Source organism: Sardina pilchardus, unplaced genomic scaffold (assembly GCF_963854185.1).
Source record: "Sardina pilchardus unplaced genomic scaffold, fSarPil1.1 HAP1_SCAFFOLD_106, whole genome shotgun sequence".
In the NCBI taxonomy this organism is placed as follows: domain Eukaryota; kingdom Metazoa; phylum Chordata; class Actinopteri; order Clupeiformes; family Clupeidae; genus Sardina; species Sardina pilchardus.
In genome coordinates this window covers 42,099-55,000 of record NW_026910939.1, presented here as the reverse complement: position 1 = coordinate 55,000, position 12,902 = coordinate 42,099, and positions in this window count along the sequence as shown.

Below are 12,902 nucleotides of genomic sequence, written 5' to 3'. Positions count from 1 at the left end.
TAGCTAGGGTAAACATGGTGGTTGCATAGTTTAAAGAAAGCTGATAGTGTGAAGGTAGACAGTTTAAAGCTTAAACATTACAGTTCTAACTGAACTAATGATTTCTAGCAGTTATGCTAAACATGCTAACAATGTTCACTATGCTAACAATGCTAACCAGGTTGATTAGCTAACTTAGCCAATCATTTCTAACAGTTATGCTAAAAATGCTAACTATGCTAACAATGTTAACTGTGCTAACAATGGTAACCAGGTTGATTAGCTAACTTAGCTAATCATTTCTAGCAGTTATGCTAAAAATGCTAACTATGCTAACAATGCTAACCATGCTAACTAGCTAACTTGCTAGTGAGGACTTTTATTTTGAAACATTTGTTGATAGGGTATCTATGGTGGCCACTATCAGGAATAAAGAAGTTACTGTAGTAAAATCATGTTGGTTGCTATGGAAACGGTCATAAACACTTAATTTTAATGGTTGCTATGTTGGTTGCTAGGTACATGGAGGTTTCATGTAGTTGACTGGAGGCATAGTTGATGATAACTGACAGTTGGAATGGTTGAACAGTTAAATAGTTGAGCAGTTTCAATGGTTAAATGATTTAATAGTGCATTATTGCAGTGAGGACTTTTATTTTGAAAAAGTTGTGGACAGAGGAAGTAGTGAAACAGGATCTGTAGTCTTAATGAGATTGTATGCTTAAAAGCCTGAGAGAGAGAGAGAGCTGCTGCACCTGGACTGGCCACCTGGCATAAGATTCTAATTGCCCTATTATGATGTCATAATGTAATGTTAAGTCTATGGGGAAATTTTGATAGTTTTTATTTAATAGTTCAAAAAGTATAAAAGTTACAAAGTTGAAAATTACATAGCTGAAGTCACCTAAGTAAGACCTACGCAGCGCAGTTTGAATGAAGTTTTTACGTTAAACGGTTGAAGCTGAATTGCACGCACAAAAAGCGTTAGAAGAATATCAATAACTAGAAATGCAATTCCAAGGAATTACCAGTGCATGAAAATGCAAAAATAGATAATGTAGATATGGTTACTAAGGTGTAGCTAGGGTAAACATGGTGGTTGCATAGTTTACAGAGAGTTTATAGTGTGAAGGTAGACAGTTTAAAGATGAAACATTCCAGTTCTAACTTAACTAATGATTTCTAATCATGTTAAAATGTTGATTAGCTAACTTAGCTAATGATTTCTAGCAGTGACGCAAAAAATGCTAATAATGCTAGCAATGCTAACTTTACTAACAATGCTAACCAGGTTGATTAGCTAACTTAACCGATGATTTCTAGAAGTAATGCTAAAATGCTAACAATGCTACATTTGCTAAGAATGCTAACCAGGTTGATTAGCTAACTTAGTTGATGATTTTTTGCAGTTATGCTAAAAATGTTAACTATGCTAACAATGTTAACTATGCTAACCATGCTAACTAGCTAACTTGCTAGTGAGGACTTTTATTTTGAAACATTTGTTGCTAGGGTATCCATGGTGGCCACTATCAGGAAACAAGAAGTTACTGCAGTATAATCATGTTGGTTGCTATGGAAACGGTCATAAACACTTAATTTTAATGGTTGCTATGTTGGTTGCTAGGTACATGGAGGTTTCATGTAGTTGACTGGAGGCATAGTGGATGATAACTGACAGTTGGAATGGTTGAACAGTTCAATAGTTGAGTAGTTTCAATGGTTAAATTATTTAATAGTGTATTATTGCAGTGAGGACTTTTATTTTGAAACAGTTGTGGACAGAGGAAACAGTTAACAGGATATGTAGTCTTCTGAGAGACTGTATGCTTAAAGCCAGAGAAACTGACAGTTGGTGCCCAGGTGGCCGGCCACCTGGCGTAAGATTCTAATTGCTGCCGTGATGTCATAATGAGCAATGTTAAGTCTATGGGGGAAATTGTAATAGTTTTTAACTAATAGTTTAAAAAGTATAAAAGTTACAAAGTTGAAAAGTCATAGCACACATGTCGTAAGTAAGACCTACGTAACACAGTTTGAATGAAGTTTCTACGTTAAACGGTTCTAGCTGATTTGCGTGCGTTAGAAGAAGAATAACTAGAAATGCAATTCCAAGGAATTACCAGTGCATGAAAATGCAAAAATAGATAGATAATGTAGATATGGTTACTAAGGTGTAGCTAGGGCAAACATGGTGGTTGCATAGTTTACAGAGAGTTGATAGTGTGAAGGTAGACAGTTTAAAGATGAAACGTTCCAGTTCTAACTTAACTAATGATTTCTATTCATGTTAAAATGTTGATTAGCTAACTTAGCTAATAATTTCTAGCAGTTACGCTAAAAATGCTTATTATGCTAGCAATGCTAACTTTACTAACAATGCTAACCAGGTTGATTAGCTAACTTAACCGATGATTTCTAGCAGTAATGCTAAAAATGTTAACTATGCTAACAATGCTAAATTTGCTAACAATGCTAACCAGGTTGATTAGCTAACTTAGTTGATGATTTTTTGCAGTTATGCTAAAAATGCTAACTATGCTTACAATGCTAACAATGCTAACCATGCCATCTAGCTAACTTGCTAGTGAGGACTTTTATTTTGAAACATTTGTTGCTAGGGTATCCATGGTGGCCACTATCAGGAAACAAGAAGTTACTGCAGTATAATCATGTTGGTTGCTATGGAAACGGCCATAAACACTTAATTTGAATGGTTGCTATGTTGGTTGCTAGGTACATCGAGGTTTCATGTAGTTGACTGGAGGCATAGTGGATGATAACTGACAGTTGGAATGGTTGAACAGTTCAATAGTTGAGTAGTTTCAATGGTTAAATGATTTAATAGTGTATTATTGCAGTGAGGACCTTTATTTTGAAACAGTTGTGGACAGAGGAAGTAGTGAAACAGGATCTGTAGTCTTAATGAGATTGTATGCTTAAAGCCTGAGACAGAAGGTGCCTCTCATAGCGTTTACGCGTCCTCTCTCGCTCCTCACTGATCTACATAAAGAATGATGGAGCGGCAACAATGGGATAGTCTAGCCCTTCTTCTATCTTTCTTCATGTAGATCATTGAGGATCGAGGAGCGAGGGAGGACATATAAACGCTGCTTGAGAGGGACCCACAGTAAATACTTTAAAAGTTGTATGTAGATAGTCTAATTAATGTTGATAGATAGAATGTTTAATGGATGTTGATAGGCAGATTGTTTAATAGATACAGTATTGATTGACAGTTTAATGGGTGGATGAGTGAATGGTCTGAAGAAGATGAATGGATAGAAGGTTGGATGGAATGTGCCTTATATTCTTGTTAAGAGAGACACTGATACAGCTCTCTGAGAGTAGTTGACACAGGTGTAATCAATTTAACTGGCTAGTCTTAAGAGAGCCAGAGTACTCTTAAAGCCTGAGACAGAGTAAATAATTTAAAAGTTGAATGTAGATAGTCTAATTAATGTTGATAGACAGAGAGTTTAATGGATGTTGATAGACAGATTGTTTAATAGATGTTGATAGACAGTTTAATGGGTGGATGAGTGAATGGTCTGAAGAAGATGAATGGATAGAATGCTGGATGGAATGTGCCTTATATTCTTGTAGAATGGAGAGACACAGCTCTCTACTGAGAGTAGCCTAGTGGATACAGATACAGGTGTAATCAATTTAACTGGCTAGTCTTAAGAGAGCCAGCCTGAGACAGAGTAGATTGTTTAAAAGTTCAATGTAGAGCGTCTAATTGATGTTGTTGATAGGCAGACTGTTTAGAATGGGTGGATGAGTGAATGGTTTGAAGAAGATGAATGGATATAAAGTTGGATGGAATTAGGAGGACTTATTTTGATACTGTTGTGCGCAGAGGATACAGGGGAACAGAATATGTAGTCTTCAGAGAGGAGCCTGAGAGAAACTGACAGTTGGTGCCCACCCAGGTGGCTGACCAGCTGGGGTAACATTCTAATTGCTGCCGTGATGTCATAATGAGCAATGTTAAGTCTATGGGGAAATTGTTAATAGTTTTTATTTAATAGTTCAAAAAGTATAAAAGTTACAAAGTTGAAAAATACAAAGCACACATGGCATAAGCAAGACCTACGCAACAACGTTTGAATGAAGTTTCTACGTTAAACGGTTGAAGCTGAATTGCGAGCGTTAGAAGAAGAAGTTTAACTAGAAATGCAATTCCAAGGAATTACCAGTGCATGAAAATGCAAAAAAAAGATAGATAATGTAGATATGGTTACTAAGGTGTAGCTAGGGTAAACATGGTGGTTGCATCGTTTACAGAGAGTTGATAGTGTGAAGGTAGACAGTTTAAAGCTGAAACATTCCAGCTCTAACTTAACTAATGATTTCTATTCATGTTAAAATGTTGATTAGCTAACTTAGCTAATGATTTCTAGCAGTTGTGCTAAAAATGCTAATTATGTTAGCAATGCTAACTTTACTAACAATGCTAACCAGGTTGATTAGCTAACTTAACCGATGATTTCTAGCAGTAATGCTAAAAATGCTAACTATGCTAACAATGCTAGATTTGCTAACAATGCTAACCAGGTTGATTAGCTAACTTAGTTGATGATTTTTTGCAGTTATGCTAAAAATGCTAGCTATGCTAACAAAGCTAACCATGCTAACTAGATAACTTGCTAGTGAGGACTTTTATTTTGAAACATTTGTTGCTAGGGTATCCATGGTGGCCACTATCAGGAAACAAGAAGTTACTGCAGTATAATCATGTTGGTTGCTATGGAAACGGTCATAAACGCTTAATTTTAATGGTTGCTATGTTGGTTGCTAGGTACATGGAGGTTTCATGTAGTTGACTGGAGGCATAGTTGATGATAACTGACAGTTGGAATGGTTGAACAGTTAAATAGTTGAGTAGTTTCAATGGTCAAATGATTTAATAGTGTATTATTGCAGTGAGGACTTTTATTTTGAAACAGTTGTGGACAGAGGAAACAGTTAACAGGATCTGTAGTCTTAATGAGATTGTATGCTTAAAGCCTGAGACAGAAGGTGCCTCTCATATAGCGTTTACGCGTCCTCTCTCGCTCCTCACTGATCTACATAAAGAATGATGGAGCGGCAACAATGGGATAGTCTAGCCCTTCTTCTATCTTTCTTTATGTAGATCATTGAGGATCGAGGAGCGAGGGAGGACATATAAACGCTGCTTGAGAGGGACCCACAGTAAATACTTTAAAAGTTGTATGTAGATAGTCTAATTAATGTTGATAGACAGAATGTTTAATGGATGTTGATAGGCAGATTGTTTAATAGATATTGATTGACAGTTTAATGGTGGATGAGTGAATGGTCTGAAGAAGATGAATGGATAGAAGGTTGGATGGAATGTGCCTTATATTCTTGTTAAGAGAGACACTGATACAGCTCTCTAGCTGAGAGTAGTTGACACAGGTGTAATCAATTTAACTGGCTAGTCTTAAGAGTGCCAGAGTGTACTCTTAAAGCCTGAGACAGAGTAAATAATTAAAAAGTTGAAGGTAGATAGTCTAATTAATGTTGATAGACAGAGAGTTTAATGGATGTTGATAGACAGATTGTTTAATAGATGTTGATAGACAGTTTAATGGGTGGATGAGTGAATGGTCTGAAGAAGATGAATGGATAGAATGTTGGATGGAATGTGCCTTATATTCTTGTAGAATGGAGAGACACAGCTCTCTACTGAGAGTAGTGGATACAGATACAGGTGTAATCAATTTAACTGGCTAGTCTTAAGAGAGCCAGCCTGAGACAGAGTGGATTGTTTAAAAGTTGAATGTAGAACGTCTAATTGATGTTGATAGGCAGACTGTTTAGAATGGGTGGATGAGTGAATGGTTTGAAGAAGATGAATGGATATAAAGTTGGATGGAATTAGGAGGACTTATTTTGATACTGTTGTGCGCAGAGGATACAGGGGAACAGAATATGTAGTCTTCAGAGAGATTGTATGCACTTGTATGAGATTGTATGCTCTAGCCTGAGAGAAACTGACAGTTGGTGCCCAGGTGGCTGACCAGCTGGAGTAAGATTCTAATTGCTGCCGTGATGTCATAATGAGCAATGTTAAGTCTATGGGGGAAATTGTAATAGTTTTTAACTAATAGTTTAAAAAGTATAAAAGTTACAAAGTTGAAAAATACAAAGCCCACATCGCGTAAGTAAGACCTACGCGACAAAATTTGAATGGTGTTTCTACGTTAAGAGGTTGAAGCTGAATTGGCTGCGTTAGAAGAAGAATAATAACTAGAAATGCAATTCCAAGGAATTACCAGTGCATGAAAATGCAAAAATAGATAGATAATGTAGATATGGTTACTAAGGTGTAGCTAGGGTAAACATGGTGGTTGCATAGTTTACAGAGAGTTGATAGTGTGAAGGTAGACGTTTTAAAGATGAAACGTTCCAGTTCTAACTTAAGTAATGATTTCTATTCATGTTAAAATGTTGATTAGCTAACTTAGCTAATGATTTCTAGCAGTTACGCTAAAAATGCTTATTATGCTAGCAATGCTAACTTTACTAACAATGCTAACCAGGTTGATTAGCTAACTTAACCGATGATTTCTAGCAGTAATGCTAAAAATGCTAACTATGCTAACAATGCTAAATTTGCTAACAATGCTAACCAGGTTGATTAGCTAACTTAGTTGATGATTTTTTGCAGTTATACTAAAAATGTTAACTATGCTAACAATGCTAACCATGCTAACTAGCTAACTTGCTAGTGAGGACTTTTATTTTGAAACATTTGTTGCTAGGGTATCCATGGTGGCCACTATCAGGAAACAAGAAGTTACTGCAGTATAATCATGTTGGTTGCTATGGAAACAGTCATAAACACTTAATTTTAATGGTTGCTATGTTGGTTGCTAGGTACATGGAGGTTTCATGTAGTTGACTGGAGGCATAGTGGATGATAACTGACCGTTGGAATGGTTGAACAGTTCAATAGTTGAGTAGTTTCAATGGTTAAATGATTTAATAGTGTATTATTGCAGTGAGGACCTTTATTTTGAAACAGTTGTGGACAGAGGACGTAGTGAAACAGGATCTGTAGTCTTAATGAGATTGTATGCTTAAAGCCTAAGACAGAAGGTGCCTCTCATATAGCGTTTACGCGTCCTCTGTCGCTCCTCACTGATCTACATAAAGAATGATGGAGCGGCAACAATGGGATAGTCTAGCCCTTCTTCTATCTTTCTTTATGTAGATCATTGAGGATCGAGGAGCGAGGGAGGACATATAAACGCTGCTTGAGAGGGACCCACAGTAAATACTTTAAAAGTTGTATGTAGATAGTCTAATTAATGTTGATAGACAGAATGTTTAATGGATGTTGATAGGCAGATTGTTTAATAGATATTGATTGACAGTTTAATGGGTGGATGAGTGAATGGTCTGAAGAAGATGAATGGATAGAAGGTTGGATGGAATGTGCCTTATATTCTTGTTAAGAGAGACACTGATACAGCTCTCTGAGAGTAGTTGACACAGGTGTAATCAATTTAACTGGCTAGTCTTAAGAGAGCCAGAGTAGCCTACTCTTAAAGCCTGAGACAGAGTAAATAATTTAAAAGTTGAATGTAGATAGTCTAATTAATGTTGATAGACAGAGAGTTTAATGGATGTTGATAGACAGATTGTTTAATAGATGTTGATAGACAGTTTAATGGGTGGATGAGTGAATGGTCTGAAGAAGATGAATGGATAGAATGTTGGATGGAATGTGCCTTATATTCTTGTAGAATGGAGAGACACAGCTCTCTACTGAGAGTAGTGGATACAGATACAGGTGTAATCAATTTAACTGGCTAGTCAGCCTGAGACAGAGTAGATTGTTTAAAAGTTGAATGTAGAGCGTCTAATTGATGTTGATAGGCAGACTGTTTAGAATGGGTGGATGAGTGAATGGTTTGAAGAAGATGAATGGATATAAAGTTGAATGGAATTAGGAGGACTTATTTTGATACTGTTGTGCGCAGAGGATACAGGGGAACAGAACAGAAGTCTTCAGAGAGATTGTAAAGCCTGAGAGAAACTGACAGTTGGTGCCCAGGTGGCTGACCAGCTGGGGTAACATTCTAATTGCTGCCGTGATGTCATAATGAGCCATGTTAAGTCTATGGGGGAAATTGTAATAGTTTTTAACTAATAGTTTAAAAAGTATAAAAGTTACAAAGTTGAAAAATACAAAGCCCACATCGCGTAAGTAAGACCTACGCGTCAAAATTTGAATGGAGTTTCTACGTTAAGCGGTTGAAGCTGAATTGCGTGCGTTAGAAGAAGAATAATAAGAAGAAGAAGAAGAAGAAGACCGAGGAAGAACAGTACAGTGCATTTTCATGCACTGTAATAAGAAAAAGCCTAGGAAGAACAGTACAGTGCATTTTCATGCACTGTAACTAGAAATGCAATTCCAAGGAATTACCAGTGCATGAAAATGCAAAAATAGATAGATAATGTAGATATGGTTGCTAAGGTGTAGCTAGGGTAAACATGGTGGTTGCATAGTTTACAGAGAGTTGATAGTGTGAAGGTAGACAGTTTAAAGATGAAACATTCCAGCTCTAACTTAACTAATGATTTCTATTCATGTTAAAATGTTGATTAGCTAACTTAGGTAATGATTTCTAGCAGTTACGCTAAAAATGCTAATTATGCTAGCAATGATAACTTTACTAACAATGCTAACCAGGTTGATTAGCTAACTTAACCGATGATTTCTAGCAGTAATGCTAAAAATGCTAACTATGCTAACAATGCTAAATTTGCTAATAATGCTAACCAGATTGATTAGCTAACTTAGTTGATGATTTTTTGCAGTTATGCTAAAAATGCTAACTATGCTAACCATGCTAACTTGCTAGTGAGGACTTTTATTTTGAAACATTTGTTGCTAGGGTATCCATGGTGGCCACTATCAAGAAACAAGAAGTTACTGCAGTATAATCATGTTGGTTGCTATGGAAACGGTCATAAACACTTAATTTTAATGGTTGCTATGTTGGTTGCTAGGTACATGGAGGTTTCATGTAGTTGACTGGAGGCATAGTGGATGATAACTGACAGTTGGAATGGTTGAACAGTTCAATAGTTGAGTAGTTTCAATGGTTAAATGATTTAATAGTGTATTATTGCAGTGAGGACTTTTATTTTGAAACAGTTGTGGACAGAGGAAACAGTTAACAGGATATGTAGTCTTCTGAGAGACTGTATGCTTAAAGCCAGAGAAACTGACAGTTGGTGCCCAGGTGGCCTGCCACCTGGCGTAAGATTCTAATTGCTGCCGTGATGTCATAATGAGCAATGTTAAGTCTATGGGGGAAATTGTAATAGTTTTTAACTAATAGTTTAAAAAGTATAAAAGTTACAAAGTTGAAAAATACAAAGCCCACATCGCGTAAGTAAGACCTACGCGACAAAATTTGAATGGAGTTTCTACGTTAAGCGGTTGAAGCTGAATAGCGTGCGTTAGAAGAAGAACTAGAAATGCAATTCCAAGGAATTACCAGTGCATGAAAATGCAAAAATAGATAGATAATGTAGATATGGTTACTAAGGTGTAGCTAGGGTAAACATGGTGGTTGCATAGTTTACAGAGAGTTGATAGTGTGAAGGTAGACGTTTTAAAGATGAAACGTTCCAGTTCTAACTTAAGTAATGATTTCTATTCATGTTAAAATGTTGATTAGCTAACTTAGCTAATGATTTCTAGCAGTTACGCTAAAAATGCTTAGTATGCTAGCAATGCTTACTTTACTAACAATGCTAACCAGGTTGATTAGCTAACTTAACCGATGATTTCTAGCAGTAATGCTAAAAATGCTAACTATGCTAACAATGCTAAATTTGCTAACAATGCTAACCAGGTTGATTAGCTAACTTAGTTGATGATTTTTTGCAGTTATGCTAAAAATGCTAACTATGCTAACAATGCTAACTATGCTAACTAGCTAACTTGCTAGTGAGGACTTTTATTTTGAAACATTTGTTGCTAGGGTATCCATGGTGGCCACTATCAGGAAACAAGAAGTTACTGCAGTATAATCATGTTGGTTGCTATGGAAACGGTCATAAACACTTAATTTTAATGGTTGCTATGTTGGTTGCTAGGTACATGGAGGTTTCATGTAGTTGACTGGAGGCATAGTGGATGATAACTGACAGTTGGAATGGTTGAACAGTTCAATAGTTGAGTAGTTTCAATGGTTAAATGATTTAATAGTGTATTATTGCAGTGAGGACCTTTATTTTGAAACAGTTGTGGACAGAGGAAGTAGTGAAACAGGATCTGTAGTCTTAATGAGATTGTATGCTTAAAGCCTGAGACAGAAGGTGCCTCTCATAGCGTTTACGCGTCCTCTCTCGCTCCTCACTGATCTACATAAAGAATGATGGAGCGGCAACAATGGGATAGTCTAGCCCTTCTTCTATCTTTCTTTATGTAGATCATTGAGGATCGAGGAGCGAGGGAGGACATATAAACGCTGCTTGAGAGGGACCCACAGTAAATACTTTAAAAGTTGTATGTAGATAGTCTAATTAATGTTGATAGACAGAATGTTTAATGGATGTTGATAGGCAGATTGTTTAATAGATATTGATTGACAGTTTAATGGGTGGATGAGTGAATGGTCTGAAGAAGATGAATGGATAGAAGGTTGGATGGAATGTGCCTTATATTCTTGTTAAGAGAGACACTGATACAGCTCTCTGAGAGTAGTTGACACAGGTGTAATCAATTTAACTGGCTAGTCTTAAGAGAGCCAGAGTACTCTTAAAGCCTGAGACAGAGTAAATAATTTAAAAGTTGAATGTAGATAGTCTAATTAATGTTGATAGACAGAGAGTTTAATGGATGTTGATAGACAGATTGTTTAATAGATGTTGATAGACAGTTTAATGGGTGGATGAGTGAATGGTCTGAAGAAGATGAATGGATAGAATGTTGGATGGAATGTGCCTTATATTCTTGTAGAATGGAGAGACACAGCTCTCTACTGAGAGTAGTGGATACAGATACAGGTGTAATCAATTTAACTGGCTAGTCTTAAGAGAGCCAGCCTGAGACAGAGTAGATTGTTTAAAAGTTTAATGTAGAGCGTCTAATTGATGTTGATAGGCAGACTGTTTAGAATGGGTGGATGAGTGAATGGTTTGAAGAAGATGAATGGATATAAAGTTGGATGGAATTAGGAGGACTTATTTTGATACTGTTGTGCGCAGAGGATACAGGGGAACAGAATATGTAGTCTTCAGAGAGGAGCCTGAGAGAAACTGACAGTTGGTGCCCAGGTGGCCGGCCACCTGGCCTAAGATTCTAATTGCTGCCGTGATGTCATAATGAGCAATGTTAAGTCTATGGGGGAAATTGTAATAGTTTTTAACTAATAGTTTAAAAAGTATAAAAGTTACAAAGTTGAAAAATATAAAGCAGGCATGGCATAAGCAAGACCTACGCAACAACGTTTGAATTAAGTTTCTACGTTAAACGGTTGAAGCTGAATTGGCTGCGTTAGAAGAAGAAGTTTAATAATAATAACTAGAAATGCAATTCCAAGGAATTACCAGTGCATGAAAATGCAAAAATAGATAGATAATGTAGATTGGTTACTAAGGTGTAGATAGGGTAAACATGGTGGTTGCATAGTTTACAGAGAGTTGATAGTGTGAAGGTAGACAGTTTAAAGATGAAACATTCCAGCTCTAACTTAGCTAATGATTTCTATTCATGTTAAAATGTTGATTAGCTAACTTAGGTAATGATTTCTAGCAGTTACGCTAAAAATGCTAACTATGCTAACAATGCTAAATTTGCTAATAATGCTAACCAGGTTGATTAGCTAACTTAGTTGATGATTTTTTGCAGTTATGCTAAAAATGCTACCAATGCTAACTATGCTAACCATGCTAACTAGGTAACTTGCTAGTGAGGACTTTTATTTTGAAACATTTGTTGCTAGGGTATCCATGGTGGCCACTATCAAGAAACAAGAAGTTACTGCAGTATAATCATGTTGGTTGCTATGGAAACGGTCATAAACACTTCATTTTAATGGTTGCTATGTTGGTTGCTAGGTACATGGAGGTTTCATGTAGTTGACTGGAGGCATAGTGGATGATAACTGACAGTTGGAATGGTTGAACAGTTCAATAGTTGAGTAGTTTCAATGGTTAAATGATTTAATAGTGTATTATTGCATTGAGGACTTTTATTTTGAAACAGTTGTGGACAGAGGAAACAGTTTAACAGGATATGTGTAGTCTTCTGAGAGACTGTATGCTTAAAGCCAGAGAAACTGACAGTTGGTGCCCAGGTGGCCGGCCACCTGGCCTAAGATTCTAATTGCTGCCGTGATGTCATAATGAGCAATGTTAAGTCTATGGGGGAAATTGTAATAGTTTTTAACTAATAGTTTAAAAAGTATAAAAGTTACAAAGTTGAAAAATACAAAGCAGGCATGGCATAAGCAAGACCTACGCAACAACGTTTGAATGAAGTTTCTACGTTAAACGGTTGAAGCTGAATTGGCTGCGTTAGAAGAAGAATAATAATAAGAAGAAGAAGAAGAAGACCGAGGAAGAACAGTACAGTGCATTTTCATGCACTGTAATAATAAGAAGACTTGGAATAACAGTACAGTGCATTTTCATGCACTGTAATAATAAGAAGAAGAAGACCGAGGAAGAACAGTACAGTGCATTTTCATGCACTGTAATAAAAAGCCTAGGAAGAACAGTACAGTGCATTTTCATGCACTGTAATAAGAAGAAGAAGCCTAGGAAGAACAGTACAGTGCATTTTCATGCACTGTAATAAGAATAAATCGGATAACAGTAGAGTGCATTTTCATGCACTCTAATTATTTAATGGTCGACCAAATGTATATTGCTTACCTTTTCCG